This window comes from Pelophylax lessonae (assembly GCF_965119305.1).
Source record: "Pelophylax lessonae genome assembly, chromosome: 1".
NCBI lineage: Eukaryota > Metazoa > Chordata > Amphibia > Anura > Ranidae > Pelophylax > Pelophylax lessonae.
The window spans coordinates 856,877,063-856,903,248 of NC_138768.1; positions in this window are offsets into that span (position 1 = coordinate 856,877,063).

The following is a 26,186-nucleotide window of genomic DNA, read 5'->3' on the forward strand; positions in this document are numbered from 1 at the left end:
GAGACGCTGGAGTGCTGCCTGGGGGCGTACGCTGTGAGCACTCCGAGGCCAGAAGGGAGCCCGGAGCGCTCAGCGTAACAGCTGAACTCTGCACTCTGTGCCGTTGCGCACCCCTGAACTCTGCAATCTGTATGCAGAGAAAAAAAACTGAACTCTGCACTCTGTACATAATGCATCCTCCAACTCTGCACATAGCACACCCCTGAACTCTGCACTCTGTATGTAATGCACTCCTGGTATTTAATACCCCTTTAAGATCCTTCCACTGTTAGTGAAATTTGACCACAGCCACTATTTGATACAGCTTTGAGGTTGTGTGTGTGGAGGGAGGGGGTTTTGGGGGACCGTGGTTGAGTTCCTGCACCTATTTTCGGAGAAAAAAGCCCTGCCACTATGTGAGGCTATTGGGTGGCTGCCCCCCCCCCCCCCCCACTTGCCTCTGTTCTGCCTACTCTATTTCCACTGTCTTGTTCTTAATTTCCAGACTATGATACTCTTTTATGCTTTGTCCCTTGTTTTCTCATTTTATTGCCAATATGATCTCATACATTATGGGATTTTTTCTTGTGTTACCTCTACTGACCTTACCGAGAAGAGTCTTTGACTTACATGTTTGCCTCTCCCTTATGCATAACCGGATATGTAGCTATAATTGTAGATGTACAGACGGTCCCCGGGTTACAATCATCCGGCTTACAAATGACTCCTACTTACAAAAGGAGAGATACAACGGGAAGTGAGGAGAAATCTCCCCCTAGGAAGAGAAATGCACTCCTGTAAGAGTTATCATGGGAAAAAGGTGTCTTCACTGGAGCTTTATCACCAATCCTTGTTTCCACAACAACCCAAAATGTTCAAAATCCAATTGTCACAGGGATAGAAAGTGAGGTGAAATCTTCTGAACAGGGGTACAGACAGCAAAACAAGTGTTACAGGGGTGTTAATCCTTCCCTATGCTATCCAAAACAAAAAAAATTTTTGGTTGGAGCTACACTTAAAAAAATGTACTTGTTCCAACTTACAAAGAAATTCAACTTAAGAACAAACCTACAGACCCTATCTTGTTTGTAATCCAGGGGCTGCCTGTATACAGTATTTGATATGAATGATACACAGGCATTACTGTGTATTTCATCCTGAAGTGTTCAGTCTCTGCAGTCCAGTTTGGCTCATGTTATTTGCTTTTGTTATATTAGCAATTTTGTTATGTCCCCTCATTTTACATAGTTACATAGTTACATAGTTTGTGAGGTTGAAAAAAGATACCAGTCCATCCAGTTCAACCTATGATGTGTGTGTGTGTTTGCTATTAACTGTACATTGTATACCCCTGTATGTTGTGGTCTCTAAGGTGCCCATCTAATAGTTTTTTGAAACTATCGATGCTCCCTGCTGATACCACTGCTTGTGGAAGAGAATCCCACATCCTTACTGCTCTGACAGTGAAGAACCCCTTACGTATTTTAAGGTTAAAACGTTTTTCCTCTAGTTTTAGTGAGTGGCCCTGCGTCTTATTGTATTCCCTTTCTCTAAAAAGTTTGTTCCTTATGCTAGGGACGCCAGTACAGTATTTGTACATTGATATCATATCCCCCCTACTGAATGTTTTTTATACTGAGGGAACATTTTCTGTCTGCCTTTTTGTTATGTAACTATCCTGTATAAAACCTTAAAAAAAGAATTTGAAAAAAAAAAAAAAAAAAAGACGCATAAAACCCTCTGCTATATAGCCTCTTCTACTTTCTTATATTAAAATGATTTTCTCTTACATTCATGGATATAAATTGAATACCAGGTATATATTAGGTTACAACATGAGTCCACGTAGCATAATAGGGGCCTAATTAGTTATCAACACATTTTGCAGATGGCTTCAGAAGGCATTCAGAGGTAATAATAAAAAACACGTGCAAATATATATAAAAAAATCTATATAATTTACATATACGTGAAAAGCTAGTACAATAAATAAGCATAAAGTTCATAAATAATATTAAAAACATTTGTGATCCTTAAAAAAGTCCCAAAGAAAGTCCAATAAAGTGCAAATAAATATCTGTAGTGACAAATCTTCAACAAAAGTTATGCGCAAAAAGACACCCTGTGTGCTGCTTCCACCAATCACCCCAAACTGACTCACCAGATGGAGTGGCTGGTAAGACTATAAACCAGCTATTAGGCATTTTTATATGCAGTATACCCAGTGTGCAGGTCCGCAATCCACTTTAGTTAATTATCCTCAGACAGGCAATCACACAAGGTCAAGCAGGGATGCATCATGTATTGGGAGGAAAGATGAATCCACATAGCACAATTCCATAAAAAACATTAGGCTTTTATTCAATAAAATACAACTCACATTTAGCAAGGATGACATAAGGGTTCCAACGTCAGTTAAAAACAATCCGTTAAAAATTCTCCTCGGCCTTGCCGTTCCTTTGCAGCTCCGTGAGGACGTCACATGACGAAACTAGTAGGGCTGGACTGGGACGCTGAATGTTCTGCGCATGTCTGATTCGGGCTCATGGCTTGGAGTGTATCAGCTGGAGACAACGGAACACAATACCGAGGAGTGTTGTTAACGGATTGTTTTTAACTGATGTTGGAACCCTTTTTTGCACTTTTTTGCACTTTATTGGACTTTCTTTGGGACTTTTTTAATGATCACAAATGATTTAATATTATTTCTGAACTTCATGCTTATTTATTGTACTGAGCTTTTCTTGTATATGAATTGTCGATCACTTAGGCTGCATTCACATGTCAGCGCATTGATCGCGGGCAGAATCGCAGTGATTCTGCCCGCGATCCGTAAATCATTGCAAATCGTGGGACGCATGTGCGTTGCCCGTGATTTGCAATAGCACCCCAAACGCTGTGCGATGTTGCCACAATTTCCGCCTGCCGAATCGCGGTAACATTGCGCAAACAAAATCGCGGGACACATTACGCTCCAAAAAAGCTCTTGAACTTTTTTGGGCGTAATGCGTCCCCCATTTTCTTTTTGCGTGATGTTACCGCGATTCGGCAGGCGGAAATCGTGGCAACATCGCACAGCGTTTGGGGTGCTATTGCAAATCACGGGCAACGCACATGCGTCCGCGATTTGCAATGATTTCCGGATCGCACGGCGGAATCGCAGCGATTCTGCCCGCGATCAGTACGCTGACATGTGAATACACTCTTATATATATTTTTTTGTATATACTGTATTTGCACATGTTTTTTAATAATATTTTTGATAATATTTTTGCACATTGCAGATGCTATGAGTATTTGACAAAAATATTTTTATTTCACTTTTGCATTTACACCATTTTGGGTGATATATATATTTTAGGACACTAGATACAGAGAGTATTTTTGCGCTGATTTTTTCTTTTTGTCATTTACCTTGTTTCTGCATTCATTCGCAGTTAATTAGCAGCAATTTTAGCCTTAAGCAGTGTATAATACACACATAGCCATAGATTGTTTTTAGCACCAGATCAAAATGTTTGCTACATTTATTCGGAGATATTGTTGCATGAAACCAATTAGTAATATAATTTTGGCGTCTAAGCCCATATTCGAATCTAATAAATACCAAATATATTTTTTTTTACATTTCTCATATACTGTATAGTCAAGCCAAAACATTGTTGCTAGTAACATTTAAAAACGTATTAAAAGTGCACATTGCTATGCATGTGGTATGTGCTACAACACTTTAGGTATGCTGTATTTATACATTCAAGCATCAATCAAACTGTATACTTGATAATAAGGCGTTTTCTTATTATTTTTGTATCTACAGTATCCTTCTTTTCTGTTTGCTTATATACACTATTGGTTTGAAGCCTACAGAAGAACTCATTACATGTTTGCTCATCATGAAGTGTTGGTGAATACCATGGTGATTTTGCTTTTTTTGTATAAATACGTATCTTTGCATCTACAGTGATAATCTGCGAACAATCTTAAACATTTTGGTTTTTCGCTTTGCTATACACAAAATTAACCAGGACCTGGAAATTTTGCCCAATATTACACTGGGATACCATATTACTGATTCATCCTTAGATGCCAGCGTGGCTATGAGAAATGTTATACAAATTATATCTGGACCACAGAAGACAGTTCCTAATTATTTATGCTCTGAAAAAGATAAACTAGTGGGTTTAATTGGAGATCATTATTCAGAGACAACAATTCCAATGGCACAATTACTGGGGCTCTATGGATATACACAGGTGGGTGCCTTAAATATACTGTATATCCCAATAACATTTTTACTCCTATTTTCATTATGATGCCATGTAAACTGTAAATGCATACTGTACCATACACAGAAGATGATTTTTAAAGTAAAACACAGGTACATTATAATATATAAATATTTGCTTTAAACTCTGATTGTTATGATCTATTGTTGTTTATATACTGTACTTCCCAACTAATTCTTCTTAATTCTAAACTAATCTAAGCAGATTTTGGTTTAAAAAAATAACCAAAAGTATTAGAAGGTGTGGGGGGCATGGCCTGGCGATGGCGTAGTGAGGCTGCACATTCCTGGAGCTCCGTCCCCATTCCTCTTCAGGCTGGTCATATAAGACTGATATTTCTCCTACAGCATGCCCCAATGGTATTAAGAAGCCCATCTGCAGAAGGTTGGGGACTTCTTTGGCCCCCACGCACCCAGACCAAATGAGTCCCACAAGGTCAATATTGCACCAGATCCTCATGCGGTTGCTCCAACACCTCTCACTCTCTGTTGAGAGCCCTTTCCTTCTCTTACTGGGGACTGTCCAAGGGATCTTTTGCCTGTTGACACTGAGGAGGAATATGCCAGCTCACTGCTCGACCATTTTCTGGGATCACCTGTCTGGCCTCTGCTTCCTGGCTTGGATGGAGAAGCTGCCAGACTTGCAGGCTTTTCTAACCTCCTGAACCACCAAGGCCAACCTGCAGGCTTTTTTTCTCTTCTCTAAAGCAGTTGCACTCTGAGCTCAGGGATATGAAAAATTCTGTGCAGCAGCTTTCCTCACGGGTAGATTTACAAATACCTCAACGGTGATCTGAGCATAGAAAAAAAAAACAGATTCAGTCGCAGGGAATGCATGAGGACACGAGGCCATACAATGCGTTTAGAGGAGAAGAAATGTAACCTCAGGCTATGCAGGGGGTTCTTTACTGTAAGGGCTACAAGACTGTGGAATTCTCTGCCACAAATGGTAATAGCTGCAGGGAGTATGGATACTTTTAAAAGACTCTTGGACATACATCTCAAGGATCAAAACATTCAGGGGTATGGGAAATGATTCACACCTACACAGGTTGAACTGGATGGACTGTTGACTTTATTCAACCTCAAATACTTTGTAACTATGTGCCTTACAGGATCAACATCTTAAAGCTCCCTATCTATATCATGATTATCTTGAAAACAGAAGCTGAAGGAACAATCTGAAGCTGTGGGACATACCTAAGACTGCATCAGACATTGAACTTAAGATGACCGTTTCATCTATCCTTAATAAAGTCTTAGGGAGGGTCCCAGGTGAACTGCTTGAGCTGGACCATGTCCACAGGGTCCAGGGAAAGAGTCCCCCATCTGCTGACACCCCAAAGGAGAGCCTCTGCAGGGTGAACTTTTTCACCATCAAGGAGAAGATCCTTTGGCAGGCCCGGCATATTGGTTTGGTTGACTTTGATGTAACCTCCATCCACATCATTCCAGATCTCTTTGATTTCCTGCAACTACCTGCTGTTCAGATTCCAGAATGGACTGCTGTGGAGGTCCCCCAGTCTTTGTCTCCACTGCCAAGACCAAAGAAAGCTAGATCCCACTCTGCTTATCAAGCCACTGAGCGTGACAACCAGCAGACCCCACTGGATTGTAAACAATGATGTTACCTGCATTTCTTTTTAGTTGCTTCCTCAAGTTCTTAGACTCACTGAGACTTTTATTATTTTGGTTCCCCCTGGTTGTGATTTGACCTCCTGGACACTGGTTGGACCATGGTTAGATATTTTTACTAAGAATGACACTGTCACCTCCCACCTGACCCACAGCAGTTCCACGTCTGTCATTAGGGCTTGCCTAGCCTTTGTTCCAGGATTGCTGCTGCACCCTGGGCCCTTCTTTTATACCTACACTATGGACCCAGGCTCATGGTAGCTTGCCTTTACATGGATTAATTTTCTTTGCTGGACGGGCCATACATACATGCAAAGGATGGGCTGGGCTCAGTGTCCTGAGCAGTTTAAATGTCTCCTGTGCATAGGGCATTATGTTTGCTATGTTTTAGGTGTTATTTGTTATATTGCTTTTATTAGGCATGTTAACATTTATGTTGCTTGTATGGAGTGGAGTGAACCTTAGTTATTGTCTTGTGCTTTACAAGCTCCTTACATTTAGTTTCTAGGGTTCTTTTTCTTTTTGCCCCAGTGGTGACATACCATACTAAGTGACTGATTTAGCCACTCAGTGGCTTCCCCTGACTTCATCAATAACATTTGTGTCTTTTTCTCACTGCAGTTTTTTATACCACAGACTTGCACTTCTCCTTGGTTCCTTGCCCCTGTGTGGATGCCACCATCTCAGAGCAGGGTCTGGCTTTCACCACTGACCCACTGGTGGACCTTTAATAGGTTGGTTGCTACAGCACTCTCTGGCTAGTTCCCCTTTGAGTTATTGTTGGTTTGCTCCTCTCCGCTGTGGGGTGGCTGTTGTCTGTGCCATCTCTCTCTCCCCTCCTTATATCTCCATACCACTTAGGTTGCCAGCTCCAAAATCCTCCATGAGGTTGGGAGTGAGAAGGGGAATCTCTACTCCAACTACTTTATCACATTGCCTATGACTGGGCTGAAGAGTGCTCTGGTGCCCTAATTTTACACAGTGGCCTTCATAGGTTGTCTCTCTGGGACCATTCTATACCTACTTATCACTGTTTGCTTTTATGTGTATCTTGAGGGTTAGCTTGCTGTTCTGCATTCTTATTTTTTCATTATACTGATTATGATGTCTGAGGGTTAACACAACCCCACATAGGCTATTGTCTCCTCTGGGACCCTGTCACCTAATAGGGTGTGGTTTCCTACTGGGTTGACAGCTCAATTTGTGAGCCTACTTCATTGTGTGCATCTGGCGAGGTAAGGGTTTCCTACTCGTATTTTTCTGTCATACATTCCTCTTCACTTTTTCCTTAACTTTTCTTTTTTATCATCTTCTCCTCACTGTTTCCCTTTTCTTACCCCATTTTTTTCTCCCCCACCCCTGTCTCCCACCCTTTGAGCACTACCAGTGTCTGCACACTTTGCTTAGAGCTGTTTATAACCCCTGCTCCGTGGTTAGCTTAGTAGAATTACAGTCCACATATCAGTCTACACTATGCCAGCTTATAAATTTGTGACTTTAAATGTTCATGGCTTAAATAGCTTTGACAAATATTTAATGGTCTTTAGGGGGCTATGGCATCCCCATGCCTAAGTGGCCTTTATACAAGAAACACACTTTCATATAGGCAATTGTCCTTGCTTTTTGAATTGTTGGTTGACCTTGACGTACCAGAGCACCATCCAGAGCTCCAAAAGAAAAGGGGGTGGGTGTCCTGATCTCCCGGACTGTGGTCTGGCACCTCCTAAACCAACACATAGACCCATCTGGCCTTTTCCTTTTCATGAAAGGTGATCTGGAGGGTCAGTGTGTCACACTCATTTCGGTATATCTACTCAATCAGTCCCAACTTCAGTGTCTTGAGGGATGCCTTATGGATCTTCAGCACTTCTGTGATGGAGTAGTGATACTCGGTGGCAATCTTAACCTCATTTGGACCCATTACTGGACTCTTCTAAATCACACTCTCGTGACTCTCATGAGTCAAGTGTGCTTTGTAATCTCTTTGTCCTGTCGATGTGTGGCGCTTCCACCACCCTGCTGGTCGAGACTATACGTCTTATTCTTCCCCTCACAATTTCTACTCAAGAACTAATTACCTCTTAGTCTTCCAATCTCTTCTTCCTGATGCTTATCAGTCAAATGTTAGGACCCAAATAATCTCAGACCACATCCCTGCCAGTATGGATGTTCAGCTTGGTATTGGAAACTGAATGCAAATCTTATTCAGGAGGGTGCTTAACTTTTGAGTTTTCCACTTTACTCTTGAGCAATGACACCTCTTACTCTTCCCCCTTTATTTTGTGGGAGATTTATAAATGTGGCCACCTAATCCATAAAGCGTCAGAACCTTTTTTATGTCACCTTCTATTGCATCCGGACATTAAAGGCCTCTTTGTGGGACCCACAACTCACAAGGTTGCAGCATATACCTAAGTCCTTCTTTTCTTCACTTCCTCTCCCATTGTGACCCCCCCCCTGCCTAATGAACTTTGTTTGTTTGCCAATCTCTCTAATTTCAAAATCAATTACCATAAATCCGAGGCTTTAAACATCTCCCTGACCCTGTTATGCGTGGGCCGTTTATGTAGTGAGTTTCGGTTTCAGTGAGCCATATCCCATATTTTGTACCTTGCCACTAAATTCACTTCCTTGATAGATGGGATTTATGTGGCTAATTTCCCACGTTTACTGCATTCAATCAAGCAAGATCTTCATAAATGGCACAGACTGACCCACACTGGGCTCTGCTTCAGTATGCACAGTGCATGTTGGCATTCATGGTTCCTTCAATGAACTGTAGCTCCCATTGCCGGCAGCACTCATGCAGCCCCAGACCATGGCACTCCCACCACCATGCTTGACTGCAGGAAAGACACACTTGTCTTTGTACTCCTCACCTGGTTGCCGCTGCACACGCTTGACACCATCTAAACCAAATATGTTTATCTTGGTCTCATCAGACCACAGGACATGGTTCTAGTAATCCATGTCCTTAATCTGCTTGTCTTCAGCAAACTGTTTGCAGGCTTTCTTGTGCATCATTCTTAGAAGAGGCTTACTTCTGGGACGACAGCCATGCAGACCAATTTAATGCAGTGTGTGTAGCGTATGGTCTGAGCTCTAACAGGCTGACCCTCCCACCCCTTCAACCTCTGCAACAATGCTGGCAGAACTCATATGTCTATTTCCCAAAGACAACTTCTGGATATAATGCTGAGCATATGCACTCAACCTCTTTGGTCCACCATGGCAATGCCTGTTCTGAGTGGAACCTGTCCTGTTAAACCGCTGTATAGTTTTAACCACCATGCTGAAGCTCAGTTTTAGGGTCTTGGCAATCTTCTTTTATCCTAGGCCATCTTTATTTAGAGCAACAATTCTTTTTTTCAGATCCTCAGAGAGTTCTTTGCCATGAGGTGCCATGTTGAACTTCCAGTGACCAGTATGAGAGAGTGAGAGTGATAACACCAAATTTAACACACCTGCTCCCCATTCACACCTGAGACCTTGTAACACGAATCAGTCACATGACACTGGGGAGGGAAAAATGGCTAATTGGGCCCAATTTGGACATGTTCATTAAGGGGTGTACTGACTTTTGTTGCCAGCAGTTTAGACATGAATGGCTGTGTGTTGAGTTATTTTGAGAGGACAGCAAATTTACACTGTTATACAAGCTGTACACTCACTACTTCACATTGTAGCAAATTGTCATTTCATCAGTGCTATCACATGAAAAGATATAATAAAATAAATACTGTATACTGTAGGTATAACAAAGATTGTGGACTCTATGCCTTTCCTATATACTAAATAATATACATGGATTTGGAATATTTTCTTTTTTTTTTTCTTTTTTTCAAATTCTTTATTTAAATTTTTTTTGCATAGAAAACACGAACAAAAGATAAAGTGCATGAGAACACAAGTAAACATACAGCGTATGACAGAATAATCGGGAGGAGCCCCAACAAGTGTAAGAGACCAAGTCCCAATGGCAATTTAAACCAGGGAAACATCATATATGCAGGCTCATCACTCCGTTGAAGAACATGACCTAAGGCAGCGTGGCCTGCTAAGCTACCAAGGATTGTACAAGTAATGATGGCCCAGTATACTGGCGTAAGAAAGCAAAGCCAGGACCACGCTCCCGACCCAGGGTCATGTAATCACTTTTGTAATCCAGTTAACAGGGGAAAGAAACAAAAGAATTCGGGACAGGGAAGGGGGGGGTAGGGAAAGGGCAGGGGAAACTGGAAGTGTAGACTTAGATAACCCAGAAAAGGGGGGGGGGGAGAGACTAAGGGAAGGAGTAGGGCGAGAGGGGGCAGACAAGGGGGAGGGTGACAAGGGAGTGTCTCCCACACGGGTGACCCCAGGCCCAGTGGGACCACTACAGCCGGGGTGGCGCACTCAAGGTCTGGCCCTCATCCGAGAGTATGAACTCATTCCAGCAAGCCCACGTTTTAGTGTATTGCTCCCTCCTAATACGTGTTCTCAATACCAGTTCCTCCAGATCATTAATCCATTTCACCCTCTGCAACCAGAGGGAAATCATCGGAGGGGTTGAGCTCTTCCAGCATAGGCTGATACATGACTTTGCCGCGTCCAGAAGGTGACGCAACACCGAGCGTTTATATCTTTTTGGGGCCATGACCGTACAATGTAATAAAAAGAATGCCGGATCGTCTGGGATAACTCTTTCTGTCATCCGTTGGGTGATGCGGCGGAATTCAGACCAGAAGTCCCGCAACCCAGGGCAACTCCAGAAGATGTGGGAGATAGTACCCTTTTCCAGCTGACATCGCCAACACTTATCCGAAGTGCCCAGAAAGATGCAGCTGAGTTTATCAGGAGAATAATACCAATGGGTGAGAATTTTATAGTTGGACTCTTGAATCCGTGTGCAGATGGAGGATTTCAGGGAGAAACGGACTATATTGCGTCGTTGGGAGTCCGTAAAACTCAGACTAAGCTCCCGCTCCCACTTGAGGATACCTGGGAGGACAAAGTCCTCTGGAGGTTGAGATAGAAGCGAGTATAGTTGGGAGAGTGCATGGGGCATGTGTCCCTGAGACGTCAGAAGTAACTCAAAAGGCAACAATTCTCTCGTGAAGAGCGACGTTTGGCCCAGTTCCCGAAAGAAATGGATTTACTGGAGAGCCTGCCACCTGGACAGGCGAAATACCTCACCCGGCGAAGTGAGTCGAGACAGGGAAGGCCATTGATTGTTCTGGAGAAAATGGGAAGCCTGGAAGACGCCTCCTTGAGCCAATTCACCAAACCTGTCTCTTCCACAACCCGGGGTAAAGCGGGGGTTCCCCAGGATCGGGAAAAGTGGTCCCCTTGTGTCAGCGAGGCCCCTACCGGTCACAATGGAGGAGCACACCCTAATCGTCGGCCCAATCAGGGGATGTTGCCTGACCTCCGCAGGTAAATCCCGAGGTATCAAAGGTGCTCTAGGTAAAAATACAGAAAACAACGAAGTCTCCAATGAAACCCATTGTTTCAGGTCGGCTTGCCGAGCCCAGTCAATCCATCTCGTCAGCATCACCGACTGGTAATAACGCTTGACGTCGGGCAAGGCAACCCCTCCATGCCGCTTGGGCAGCACCAGCAGCCGCCGGGCAAGGCGCGGTCTCCGCCCAGCCCACACAAAGTGAGTGAAGACGGAGTCGACCCTCCGGAAAAAGTCCCCGGGAATGGAGATCGGGAGTGCATGCATCAAAAATAACAATTTAGGGAGTATCGTCATTTTGAGGATGTTGCACCTCCCAAACCATGAGTGGAGCCCCGTGGACCATCTCGCAAGAAGAGCGCGAATGGTCACCAAGAGTGGGGGGAAGTTCAGGCGGAACCGGTCTGCCGGATTAGGGGAGATCCAAGTGCCCAGATACCGGAGTCCCCCCGTTTCCCATCTGAATGGGAAGTCTTGAGTCAAGATATTCCGCACCGTCTGCGTTAATGCAACCCCCATAACCTCAGATTTTGAGAAATTAATTTTCAGGTTGGAGACAGTGCCGAAGAGATCAAATTCCTTCAGGAGGCACGGCAGGGAGATCAGGGGTTGAGTCAGAGAGAACAAGAGGTCATCCGCGTACGCGGAGACCTTATGCACGGCCGTCCCCACCGAGACACGAGATATTCAAATTCATCCAAATTTTAGCCAGAAAAGGCTCCAAGGAGAGCGCAAAGAGCAGCGGCGACAGGGGACATCCCTGTCGCGTGCCATTGGAGATGTGAAACGGTTCCGAAAGAACCCCATTCACTTTCACTTGAGCTCTAGGGGTAGTATACCCCCCTTGGATCCAAGAGAGCATCCTGTCACCCAGGCCAAAACATTGTAGGGCCGCAAACATATATGACCAGTTAACCCGGTCGAACACCTTTTCCACGTCCGTACTCAAGAAGACAGTGGGTACACGGGAGCGACGTGCTTGATATACAAGATTGACAACCTTAATCGCGTTGTCCCTAGCTTCACGCGTGGGGACAAACCCCACTTGGTCCAAGTGTACCAGGGCGGGCAAGTGAGTTTGTATACGGAGAGCCAAGAGTTTATTGAAGAACTTCAAGTCTGCATTAAGCAGGGAAATCGGCCGATAACTCCCGCAGACCGAGGGGTCCTTCCCCTCTTTAGGGATCACAGACATATGTGCCCTCAAGGATTCTTCCGGGAAAGAGACGGAATCGCCTATCGCATTAAAGAGTAGCAGTAAAGGGGGGCCAGGATATCCCGTAGCTGTTGATAGTAGGCCACCGTGAATCCATCCGGGCCCGGAGCCTTCCCCCGTTTGGCAGAGGTGATGACCGCCAACAACTTCTCCAAGGTGAAGGGGGAGTCCATCTCACCCCGGTCTGTGGAGGCCACGCGTGGCAGTTCGACCGAGTCCAGATAGGACGTCACAGCCGCTGGATGAGAGGGCCTTTGGGGTAACCCATACAGGCGGGAGTAGAAATCACCAAAGCTGCGAGAGATAGTCTTCGGAAGATGGACATTAGAACCACCCGGCTCCAGCAGCCAAGGGACGTAGGACGCTGTCCGTTGGTCCCAGGGAGAGCGCGCTAACAGGCACCCGCATTTGTCTCCGGATTCATACGTGAACCGCTTGCACTTTTGTAGAGCCGCCTTGGCCCTATAGCGCAGTAAATCCGCAATCTGCTCACGGAGTCGGACCAGCTCCTGCCCCCCCCCCCGTGTCGGGTCCCGCTTGTGTCGGCTCTCAACAGAGCGCACTTTAGCCAAAAGGTTCTCCAGCTGAGCCTCCCGGGCTTTCTTCAGTCTTGCCCCATGTTTCATGAAGACCCCCTTAACCACCGCCTTGTGCGCCTCCCAGATCACAGCCGGGTCGCTATCCTGGGTGGTATTGAGATGAAAAAAGGTCTGAAGCTGTTGGGTGACGTCGGTCAGGACCTCCGGGTCCTGTAAAAGGCTCTCATTCAGCCTCCAGTGCCAGTCCGATGCCCGAGAGGTGCCGCTTAAATTAACCGACAGTGTCACTGGGGCATGGTCCGACCAAGTGATGGAGCCGATCGTCAACTCAACCACGTCATGCAGGAGACGGTGAGGGAGCAAGAACAGGTCAATGCGAGAGTAAGCCTGATGGGGGACCGAGAAGTACGTATAATCGCGTTCCCCCAAGTGGAATATTTTCACCAAAGAAATGTAGCAGAATATATATTGGTCTAAATTTATAAAGAACAATTATTTATTTGCAAAATGTTATAACAGAAACAAAGAAAAATGCATTTTGTTTCAAACTTGTCAGTCTTTTTTTTGTTTATTTGGCAAAAAAAATAACCCAATGGTGATATAATACCGCCAAAAGAAAGCTCTGTTTGTGTAAACAAAATTATAAAAAATGTGTTTGGGTACAGTGTTGCATGATTGCGCAATTGTAATTCAAAGCGAAACAGCACTGAAAGCTGAAAATTGACCTGGGCAAAAGGGGGGGGGGGCTTGGGGGAGAGTGCCCAGTGTTAAAGTGGCCCCGTGTCTTCTTACATTCCATGAAACTGAAGAGTTTCCTACCTACACTGGGATCACCATTGAGGTATTTGTATATTGCTATCATATCTCCTCTCAAGTGTTTCTTCTCCAGGGAGGATATATGAAAAGTAAATGTAAAGTATACATTATTATTTTATTTATGCAATTTATTTATACTTTTTATCTTCAAAGAAATCTGATGAATGTTTTATATTAGTAGTTATACACTAAAAGGTATCACATTGCCTCTATTTTTTGTCTTCTCTACCTGTATTTATCCTTGGAAATCACAGTAATCACCTTGTATTCACCGTTTTTATCCTTGCTGGTAATACATCTAAAATACTCTCCAAAGAGAATTAAATAAAAACAAAGATACAACATTATTGTGGCTATTGATTTGTCAAATGATGTGATGCCATTTGTTTACTCATACCTGTATTTCTGAATGTGTTAAAACATTACTCCACTTGTTGAGAAAAAAAATTGCAGGGATTTTACCAAACTTTGCCGCAGATTCCTACATTTTGTTATTCTGAAGAAATCATTGTTTGTTCCTCTGTGCCTCTGTGCTGAGTGGGTCTAATGGGAGTGGTTTCATAATTATTTATCAGCTGTAGTAGCTGCAGGGCTCTAATGAGGAAAGCTTCTGGGCCTGCATCCCTTTAGACATCTTTCTATTGGGAGTATCTCACCAAAAGTGAGATTTTTGGTTCAGGGGATGCCAGAAATCTGACTTGCCGAGATGTCACCGAGCACGGGGAGATATGATACACATCTGGTGGGAGTGCCCATTATTAACAACCTTCTGGTCCCAGGTACAAGACCTGACTTTACGCATTACTAACACAAAGTTGGCTCCATCACCTCCTTGTTGTCTATTACATGTGTCTGACCAACCTTTACCAGAATACAAACAATCATTGACTAAGCACTTACTTAATGCAGCCAAATCTTTAATTCCCAAATATTGGAAAACAAGTCAAATCCCCGACTATCAAAGAGTGGCTGAAATCAATCGATAGACTTTACTACTTTGAAGAAATTCTGGCCATTGCTAATGACTTGACCAACAAATTCCAAAAGAATTGGGGCGCCTGGTTTACATTCAAACAATCTGAAGATTATGATAAACTTACTACGGGCTGAAGATGGTACGACTTAACCTAACTAGAGCCTTCAACATCCCCATAGAGGACTATTATTCAGATACGACCACCGGATCTTAGAGGTGCCATATGGAAGATCCTTTCTATAACCCTACCACCACTATTTTGTTACTATCATACATCTGCCTGTTTCTCTCCATCACTTTTCTCTTTCCTGGATGAAATCACTTCAGAATACTAAGCGCTGTTCAGTAGAAATGTACTGACTTTATGACTTAGAAGATGCTTCAAGCTCCAGATTCTGAGATGAACAATAAGGCTCCATGTACACGGGATGTTGTAAATGGCCGTTTAGGAGCAGTTGGGCGTTTTTTTCAGAAGCCCCTGAACCCACCTACATGTATCATATCTGTCCATGTACACTGGGTTATTTACAGTCATTTGCAGGCAGTTGAGTTCAGGGACGTTTTTTGGAGAGCAATTATTTGTGTTCGAACGTGTGTTTCCCGGCGTTTAAAACGCAAAAACGCGACCGAGCGCGGCCAAATGCGACCAAACGCGATGACCCGCATTTAGCGTTCGCGTTTTTCCATTTCAAAGGGGAATCATTTTTTTGACCTCTAGGAACGGTTCTAAACGCAAACGCCCGCTAAACGCGGGTGCAAACGCGACCTAACGGACGTTTCAAACGTCCTAAAAATTCCAGCATTCAAAGGGACTTTTAACAACATCCCGTGTACATGGAGCATAAACTGTCATTATTATATTGTTGACATGAATAAGTCACAAACCATGCGTTGCTGTTAGATGTTATATATGTTCTGCTAACTCTACTGAAATTTGTTTATGTATAAACACAAAACTTCAATAAAAATGTTATTGCTTAAAAAAAAAAAAAAAAAAAAATCTGACTTGTATCTTAGGCAGACTTCTGGGAAAATTGGTGAGCCAATCACACAAGCAGGAAATTATGTTTCTGGGGTGTGGTCAGTATACATTCTGTGTACAGAACAGCTCCAGGCGGCCATATTGCATTTCATTTTTAGAAAATGACAACAGCTGCAGATTGAAAAGGAAAGGTCATTTTTAATAACATTCAATTACAATATGATTTGTGTCACATTTGTATATACGCTATATTGTTTTTTCTTTATTTGCTGATTTTTTTCCCCCCATGAAAGTGGAGTTACAATGTAAAAGTGTTTTCCTGTTCTTTCATTGATATGACAGGATAACAAACTGTTTATTTTTCCTGTATGTACAGTAAGGCTGGTCATACATAGGTCAAATTTTGAAAGAATTTTCTTTCAAAAATCCTATCTAAGAAATTTTGTGGGCAACAGGCTTGGCAGTGGCATGCAATGCCAAGCCGCTGCAAGCAAAGCCAACAGAATACTGGGATGTATAAAAAAGGGGATTCACTCCAGAAATAAAGAGATTATTCTCCCACTCTACAAGACTCTGGTCCGGCCACATCTGGAGTATGCTGTCCAGTTCTGGGCACCGGTCCTCAGGAAGGATGTGCTGGAACTGGAGAGAGTCCAGAGAAGGGCAACAAAGATAATTAGGGGAATGGAGGACATCAGCTATGAGGAAAGACTACAAGCATTGAACTTATTCTCTCTGGAGAAAAAACGCTTGAGAGGGGATATGATATCAATGTACAAATACCGTACTGGTGATGACCATAGCATAAGGAACAAACTTTTCAGAGAAAGGGAAAACAATAAGACTCGTAGCCACTCACTAAAACTAGAGGAAACACAGTTTAACATTTAAATGCATAAGGGGTTCTTTACTGTCAGAGCGGTAAGGATGTGGAATTCTCTTCCACAAGCAGTGGTATTAGCAGGGAGCATCGACAGTTTCAAAAAACTATTAGATGGGCACCTTAAAGACCACAACATACAGGGGTATACAATGTACAGTTAACAGCAAACACACACACACATCTTAGATTGAACTGGATGGACTGATGTCTTTTTTCAACCTTACAAACTATGAATTTCTCACCTTTAGTGGGCCGCAGCAACAGCCGATTTTCGTGCAGTCATCGAATTTGAGTGATCGGCATGTTGTAAATTTTTGGAAAAATAAAAAATTTACTAATCAATGATGGGAGAATCATGCAAGGAATATAAACAAAAGAAGATTCCCAGCCACAAAAATTATTTTCTGTAGCAATATAAGGTGAAATTGAAGGCTTGGTCCGTCGAATTTCGAAATCAATGGTGGCACCATCCAATCACAAAATACATAAAATTTCTGATTTGCGAAAAAATGTTCTTTCGAAATTCGACACATGTACAGCCAGCCTTATTATTCCATTATTATTCTTTATTATTCAATAAAAACAAATTGAATTATAAAAACAAAAATATATATATATATATATATTTTGATTTGCAGATCAGTTATGGAGCTACAGACCACTCTCTTACTGACAGACGTCTATATCCTCATGTTTTACGGACAGTTCAGAATGACCATGTTCATAATTTGGCTGTCACTGATCTGTTAAAACACTTTGGCTGGACGTGGGTTGGAATACTCACAACAGATGATGATGCCGGACAGAAAGAAACAGAAATCTTAACCAAGTACATGAGAAGCAATGGTATTTGTGTTGAGTTTATAATTTTATATGGACCTGGCACAATAAATCATATATTAATGCATGGAACTGTCAACAAAAACATTGCTATTATTAAAAAGTCCATTTCTAAAATATTTGTAGTATGTGGATCTTATGTCTACATGAATGATATGTTTGTTAGCTATTACCATGTTTTACGTGATAAAGTATTTATTTTTCCTCCTATCTGGGCTTCTAGCTCCTCTGTACATGTAGTGGTTGACGTCAATGGGATTTTGGCAGTGGAATTATACCCTCTAAACTTTCCAGATAAAGAACATTTCTTTGATGAAATTGACAAGATGAAAAGCACCACTAATTCTTTAGGTTCCCTATATTTTTTAACAATTGCAAAGTGCTTGTCCGCAAACAAAGGAAAGAAGAAAATAAAATGTAAAACAATCCATAATGGAAAGCTCATTGACGAAGACTACCCAAATTTAGATCCATATGTAAATCAAGGTGTCTCACCACGAATTTATTATGCAGTTGAAGCCTTGGCCAAAGCAATTCACAATATACAACTCTTCCTTAAAGGAAAATCTGATGATAAGCAACATAAATATTATAAAAAATGGGTAGAGTACACACTTTACAACTATATTGGCAAAAATGTAAAAAAAAACTAACCATTGCACCTGTAAGAGTTTGCTACATAGTTACATAGTTAGTCAGGTTGAAAAAAGACACTACTAAACAAAAAGACAAAAGAAGAGAGCGCAAAGCTGCCCTAGTATAACTCAGCTTTAATATGGTAAAGTTAAAAACACTACAATGGTCAAGCTCACATTGTGTGAAGATAGATACAGCATAAGGATTCCACTGTGGCCGCACTCCTAAAAGCACCTCAAGATCCTGACAGGGGAAAGGGGGAGCCGTGGACATTCAACCTATCTGCCCGGATCCTGGCAGCACATCCAAAGCTATCGACCACCACTCTTGAAGTGTAGATCCTAATGCGCATGCGCCCAGTCTAGCCAGTGCTGCTCTCCGAGGACACACAAACCCACAGGAGCAGGATAGAGGGGGGAAGAGAGTGTGGACGTCACACAGTTGACATGACCTTAGGTGACCTGAGGAAGGAGGCCGTGTCTCCAAAATGCATTGTCATGGCAACTGTGTGAGCCCAAAACTGAACTGCATATTCCTGATGAGGTCTTCCTAATGATTTGCACAGCGGCAAGATTATATCTCCCTCTCTGGAGTCCATACCTCTTTTAAAACAGGAAAGTATTGTGCTTGCTTAAAAAGTGCAGATTGCCTATATTTTTATAGCCCCCACATGCATTATTTTACATTTTCCAACATTAAACCTCATTTGCCACAAAGTTGACCAATTAACCACTTAAGTCCTGGAAGATTTTACCCCCATTCCGACCAGGGTTTTTTTTGTGATTCGGCACTGCGTGACTTTAACGGACAATTGCGCGGTCGCGCAACGCTGTACCTAAACGAATTTGACGTCCTTTTTTTCCCACAAACAGAGCTTTCTTTTGGTGGTATTTGATCACCTGTGCGATTTTTACTTTTTGCGCTATAAACAAAAAAAGAGCGTCAATTTTGCAAAAATAACAATTTTTTTCACATTTTTTATATGAAATTCCCCCCAAAAAATGTAAAAATCTAAATTTTTTAACATTTTAGGCCAATTTGTTTTATGCTACATATGTTTGGTAAAAAAAATTGCAAAAAGCGTATTTTGATTGGTTTGCGCAAAAGTTATTGCAAAAAGAGAGTAAAAAGAACCCCAAGAAGTTCTTTAAGTATATAAACTGTAGGAAAGCGAGGCCAGAACACATTGGCCCCATAAAAGATGATAAAGGAAAAATGGCCACAGAGGACAGAGAAAAGGCGTAAGTGTTAAATAATTTCTTTTCTTCAGTCTTCACAAAGGAATCGGGGGGCTACACGAACCTAGCTTGTAAGGCCGAACTAAATAATACACCTCAGGAAGTGCCGCCATGGCTAACAGAGGATAGACTTAGAGCTAAACTAGAGAAACTTAACATAAATAAATCCCCGGGACCGGATGGCTTGCACCCAAGGGTTCTTAATGAGCTCAGCCAGGTGATTGCCAGACCGTTATTCTTGATCTTTAAGGATAGTTTACAGATGGGTATGGTGCCAGCTGATTGGAAAAAAGCCAATGTGGTACCAATATTTAAAAAGGGGCCGAGATATATCCCGGGTAACTATAGGCCGGTCAGCCTAACATCAGTAGTCTGCAAAATTTTGGAGGGGATGATAAGGGACCACATACAAGACTTTAGTAATGAAAATTATATTATTAGTAGTAATCAGCATGGATTCATGAAAAATCGTTCGTGCCAAACCAATCTAAAAACCTTCTACGATGAAGTGAGCTGCCACCTAGATAAAGGTAAGCCTGTGGATGTGGTGTATCTGGACTTTGCAAAGGCCTTTGACACCGTTCCCCACAAACGCTTACTATACAAACTAAGGAAGGTAGGTATGGACCATAAGGTGAATACCTGGATAGAGAACTGGCTCCAGGGGAGAGTACAGAGGGTGGTGATTAATGGGGAGTACTCGGATTGGGCAGGTGTGGAAAGTGGGGTCCCCCAGGGTTCTGTCCTGGGACCAATCCTGTTTAATTTATTCATAAATGATCTAGAGGAGGGGATATCTAGTACAATCTCAGTATTTGCAGATGATACTAAATTAGGCATGCCAATATCTTCTATGCAGGATGTGGAAATCTTGCAAGCAGACCTGAACAAAATAACGGGGTGGGCAACTACATGGCAGATGAGATTTAATGTAGAAAAATGTAAAGTAATGCACTTGGGGGCCAGAAACCAGAAAGCAAGCTACTCACTAGGGGGGGAACCTCTGGGTGAGTCTAGGATGGAAAGGGACCTGGTAGACAACAGGCTTGGCAAGCAAAGCCAACAGAATACTGGGTTGTATAAAAAAGGGGATTCACTCCAGAAATAAAGAGATTATTCTCCCACTCTACAAGACTCTGGTCCGGCCACATCTGGAGTATGCTGTCCAGTTCTGGGCACCGGTCCTCAGGAAGGATGTGCTGGAACTGGAGAAAGTCCAGAGAAGGGCAACAAAAATAATTAGGGGAATGGAGGAAATCAGCTATGAGGAAAGACTACAAGCACTGAACCTATTCTCTCTGGTGAAGAGACGATTGAGGGGGGATATGATATCAATGTACAAATACTGTACTGGCGACCCTAGCATAAGGAACAAACTATTCAGAGAAAGGAGATACAATAAGACACGTGGCCACTCACTAAAACTTGAGGAAAGGCGGTTTAACCTTAAAGTGCGTAAGGGGTTCTTCACTGTAAGAGCGGTAAGGATGTGGAATTCTATTCCACAAGCAGTCGTATCAGCGGGGAGCATTGATAGTTTCAAAAAACTATTGGATGGACACCTTAAAGACCACAACATACAGGGGTATACAATGTACGGTTAAAAGCAAACACACACACACATCATAGGTTGAACTGGATGGACTTATGTCTTTTTTCAACCTCACTAACTATGTAACTATGTACTAACTAAGGAAAAGATTTCTGTCATTTTTTTTTTTTTAACGCGTAATGGCGGCGATCTGCGATTTGTTTTGCGGTACTGCGACATTGCGGCGGACAGATCGGACCCTTGACTGACATTTTTGACACTTTTGGGGTTACCAGTGACATTACTGCAGTAATCAGTGCTATATATATGCACTGTTACTGCAAAATGACACTGGCAGGGAAGGGGTTAACTTTATTGGGGAAGGAGGGGTTAAGTGTGTCCCTAGGAGCGTGCTTCTAACTGTGATTGGAGATGGCTACTGGTGTAGGAACAGTGATCAACGGTCCTACATAGTAGAACCGTATGATCACTATTCCTACACAGGGGAGAATGACAGGCGGCTTGTTTACATTAGCCGCCTGCCTTTCTCCCTCTCCACCGACGATCGCCGAATGACACGCACGGACTTCCTAGGGAACGAGCCGGGGCGGGCGCGCGCCTCCACATGCGCACGCTCGCCCGCTATTGGCTCACAAGCAAGTGACAGGCAAGTGACGTACCCATACGTCACTTTGCCTGGTCGGGGCTGACCGCCGCAGTATATGTACTTGCGGCGGTAGGCAACCGGTTAAACAGTGCACTGAGGTTGGCTTGTAAGTTGGAGACTTCCTGTAAGGATGTTATTTAACTACATAGTTCTGTGTCATTTGCAAAGACTGAAATGGTACTTTTGATCCCAGACTTAATCCCTCTTCCTGCTGTCTTGGGTAGGGTTGCCACCTTTTCTTCAAGCCAAACCTGAACACTTTAGTGTGTACGGCAATTTTTTTTTTTAAGTATACACTATACATATATTTTGTAATTAAATACCATTTCTAATCAGATGGATTTGATCACAAGAGGCTCCCCCATTACATTAGAGTCCACAGAGTTCCCCTTTACATCTGAATACACAGAGTTTCCCTTTACACCTGAATTCACAGAGTTTCCCCTTACATCTGAATCTGCAGAGTGCCCCTTTACATCTGAATCCGCAGAGTTTCCCCTTACATCTGAATCCACAGAGTTCCCTTTTACATCTGAATCCACAGAGTTCCCATTTAAATCTGAATCCACAAAGTTCCCACTTACATCTAAATCTGCAAAGTTTCCCTGGGAGGCAGGAGAGAGAAGAGAGGAAGGGGGGAGACTTCACTCACAGACAGGTAATGGTGGGTGAACTCACTCATCCCAGGATGGAGGCTAAGGCATCGTTAGTCGGCACCTTTCATCATCTGGCTGCTGAGCTTCAACCTTCCTGTCCACACATCCCCTTTTCTGAGGCACAGCACTGCCAGGGATTGGTGGGGCGGACACAGGAGGAGAGGAGTGGGAGGAGGAGGAGCAAATTCAGCTCTTTATCTCTCCTCCCCTATCCATGCAAGGGTGGGGAGTGTCAGTGGTGCCTCTGGACTGCGTGAGAGACATGTTCAGAGCATTCCAGATAGGAAAAAGCAGCGCCGATCTAAGTGTAGATGATAGGTAAAAACAGTACATTTTATTAAAATTGCCCTTGCAAAACAGATGTAAGGTAGGTGCATGTAGAGAAAGACATCCTTCAAGTCTGTTTGGGAATCAGCATGGCGTCCTCCAGGAGACACATTGCCAGCAGTGCCGGTGGCTTCCAGAGATTTGGGTCAGTGGGTGGAAAGGCTGTTTTTGTGTACTGTTTTTACACTTAGATCGGCACTGCTTTTTCCTATCTGCTTTTTCATACAGAGCCCTTTCCTACTCTGATGAGCTGGCTTCCATTTTAACAGACTCTCCCTCACTATATTTACTGGATTGTACTTCATTTACTTTGAACTGAACCCTTCATATGGGTCATATGGGTTTCCCCACCACAGTATACTAGTCACAAAAACCTACTACAGTGCCTGCCTACCCACCTCTTTTTTGTTACGTTCAGAGCACTGCAGACAGCAACCTCACTGGGAAAACACAATCCGGGCTCTTGGGGCCCCCCACAGTGGTGGAACGCCAGAGCCCAGTCACAAGTATGACCTTTGTGACCCTGGTAGTTCCTTAGACCATAGATAATTCAGAGAATGAATCATTAATCACTACTCCCTGTAGTGGCGGCCGTCCTTTAGGGGCGCAGGGGCATCGCCCCCCTATCCATGCATTTGGCCCCCTAATCTACATGCAGGTCACCAGATGCATGGATTCCAATGATGGTTTTTTTTGAAGCATGTGATTAGAGCCAGAGGCTCTAATAGGCTTCAAAAAAGGGTGGGCTTGGGGCGCAGAGCACTGCGCCCTGAGCCCACCCAGTTGTGTGACAATAACAAATGAATATTTGCTATTGCCACACTGATTCTCCTCCAGGCCAATCAGGAAGTCGGTCCTGAAATCTGTTTCCCATTTGGCCAAAGGAGAAGGCATCCTATTGGCGGAGGAGGAGGGAGGAGACGGCCGCCGAGCCGGGACATGGAGGAGACTGAGTGGAAAGCCATCGTCGCCTGTCAGGCCGGAGGAACAAGGTACGTGAACTGGCGCCTGGGGGGGTATGGTGTGGACTGGACTCTGGAGTGACGGGGGGTCTGTAGGCCAGGTCCGTCTGCCGCCATCCCCCCGACCGATGGAGCACCAGCCGCCACTGACTCCCTGAATATATTTTTTATTATCGAATTTTCTATCCATTTTCAAACTGAATTCTCTAAGCCTGTAAACTTTAACTTAAATAATAGCTATGTTTGGTGAACTGTGTCAAACACTTTTAAAAAATCCAGGTATACTATATCCACAGCCACTACTTTGTCTAAATCTTTGCTCATCTGCTCATAAAAAGGATTCAGATTTGTTTGACAAGTACAGTTTTTTGTGAATCCATGCTGTCTGTTGCTTAAAATATTTTCTAGCACAAAATCTTCTATGTTGTCTTTTATCAAACTCTTCATTATCTTCTGGGCTATAGAAGGTAAACTAACCAGTCGGCAGTTTTTTGGTAAAAACTTTGATACCTTTCTAAATACAGGCACTACATTGGTCTTTTGCCAATCCAATGGTACCATGCCAGTAGTAGTTGTGCTTTGGGTGGGCAGACGGCAGCTCCAGGCTGGGTCACCTACCTGTACATCTCAACCTTTCTTTCAGGTAGCATGCATGCGTCTCCTGGCAATCTGTGCTGTGATTCGACACAGCCCGTGTTTGGCAGCTGATTTCAGCCAATGATTTTGGCTGAAGTCAGCTGATAAGCTGTGGCACACAGAGTTCTGTGTTTGCAAAAATAGAGAACTTTGTATACTGTGAACAGCAATCTGGTTGTTTATTCTCCCTGCAAAGCAAGGTAAAAAAAAACAGCCAGATAGTAAAGTAAAAAAAAAACACACATTACACACTGTTAGATTTAAGGCATGCAGTTAACCCTTTGTTTGTCTCTAGATGTTAATCCCTTCTCAGCAAGTGTCATTAGTACAGTGACACTATACATTATTATAACTATTGATGTCAGTGTCAGTCAGTTAATGTACCTCCTGGCTAGTGCCAACTAGTGCCATATTGCCTGCCAAGCTATCACAGTCCCACTATAAGTCACTGATCACCATCATTACCAGTATAGCGTCATAGCTGCATAAATACAGGTATATATACCATAGTTTGTAGAGGCTATAACTTTTGCATAAACCAATTAATATACACTTATTGGGATTTTGTTTTTGTGTTTTTTACCAGACATGTAGCAGAATACATTTTGGCCTAAATTTATGAAGACATTTGATTTTTTTTTATTGGATATGTTTTATAACAGAAAGTAGAAAATATTATTTTTGATTTTTTAATATTTTTGGTCATTTTTGTTTATATAATAGAGATTAAAAAGTTCAGTGGTGATCAAATATGGTACCACCAAAAGAACGCTGTATTTGTGTGAATGATATACTAAAAAATTTCATTTGCCTACAGTGTTGCATGACCGTGCAATTGCCAGTTAAAGTAGCACAGTGCAGAAAAGTAAAAAAATGCTCTGGTCACAAAGGGGGTAAAACCTTCTGGAGCTCAAGTGGTTAAAGAGTTTCAAAAAAAATTGAAACAATTGCTTAGATATGACAGAGCTCAACTGTGTGACGACCCTTGGGTATAAACAGGGTATAAACCATTTAGTCTATGTGCTTTTTTCACCTTTCTTGTCTAAATATTTCTGGAACATGTCAATTTTGAGCCACTACAGATCATCTGGGACTGTGTCAAACCTTTCCACATTAAGGCCTTGAGCTTCCCCACTGTCCTTTGTATACACAGAGCTAAAGAAGGTATTTAATAAATTTGCTTTTTTTTGTCCCCAGTCACCAACTCTAAAATATTTTGTAAAGGGCCTACATGCTCAGACCTGACTCCAATATATTTAAATAATTTTTTGGGAGTTTGTCTTATTTTTATTTTTTTTGCAACCTGTCATTTCTTTTAAATTTTTCAGCTTTGATTTCCTTTTTACATATTCTGCCATATTCTTTGTAACTTTTAAATGATGATAGTGTTCCTTTTTTATTTATTTTTAAAATTTAGATTTAAATGTTCTTTTCATATTATTTATAGCTATTTTAACTTTGGACATGAGCCACAGAGGTTTTATTTTAGGCCTTTTAAACTTATTGCCCATAGGAATGTACTTTGCAGTGTGTTCTCATACAGTCAAATTGAGGAATTTCCATTTTTTATTCTGTGCTCTTTGATGACAATATTCCCACTCAGTCTGAATTTTGGAGAGCAGCCCCCATCCTTGGAAAACGTGAACTTTTAAAATCAAATGTTTTTATTTTTCCAGCATGAGCTTGTTGCTTACAGCTAACATTAAATGAAATCATGTTATGGTCACTACCACCCAGATGTTCCTTTATATGATCATTAGCAATCAGCTTTGCATGGTTAGAGATTACCAGGTTCTGCAGAGCTTTATTTTCAGTTGAATTGTTCCAACAGTATCATTACTCCAGTCAGTTTCAGGGTAGTTATAGCCACCCATTAATATTATTACTGTCCCAGCCCTTGCAACCCTTTCTATCTGTGCAAATCACTGAGTCTCCACCTTCT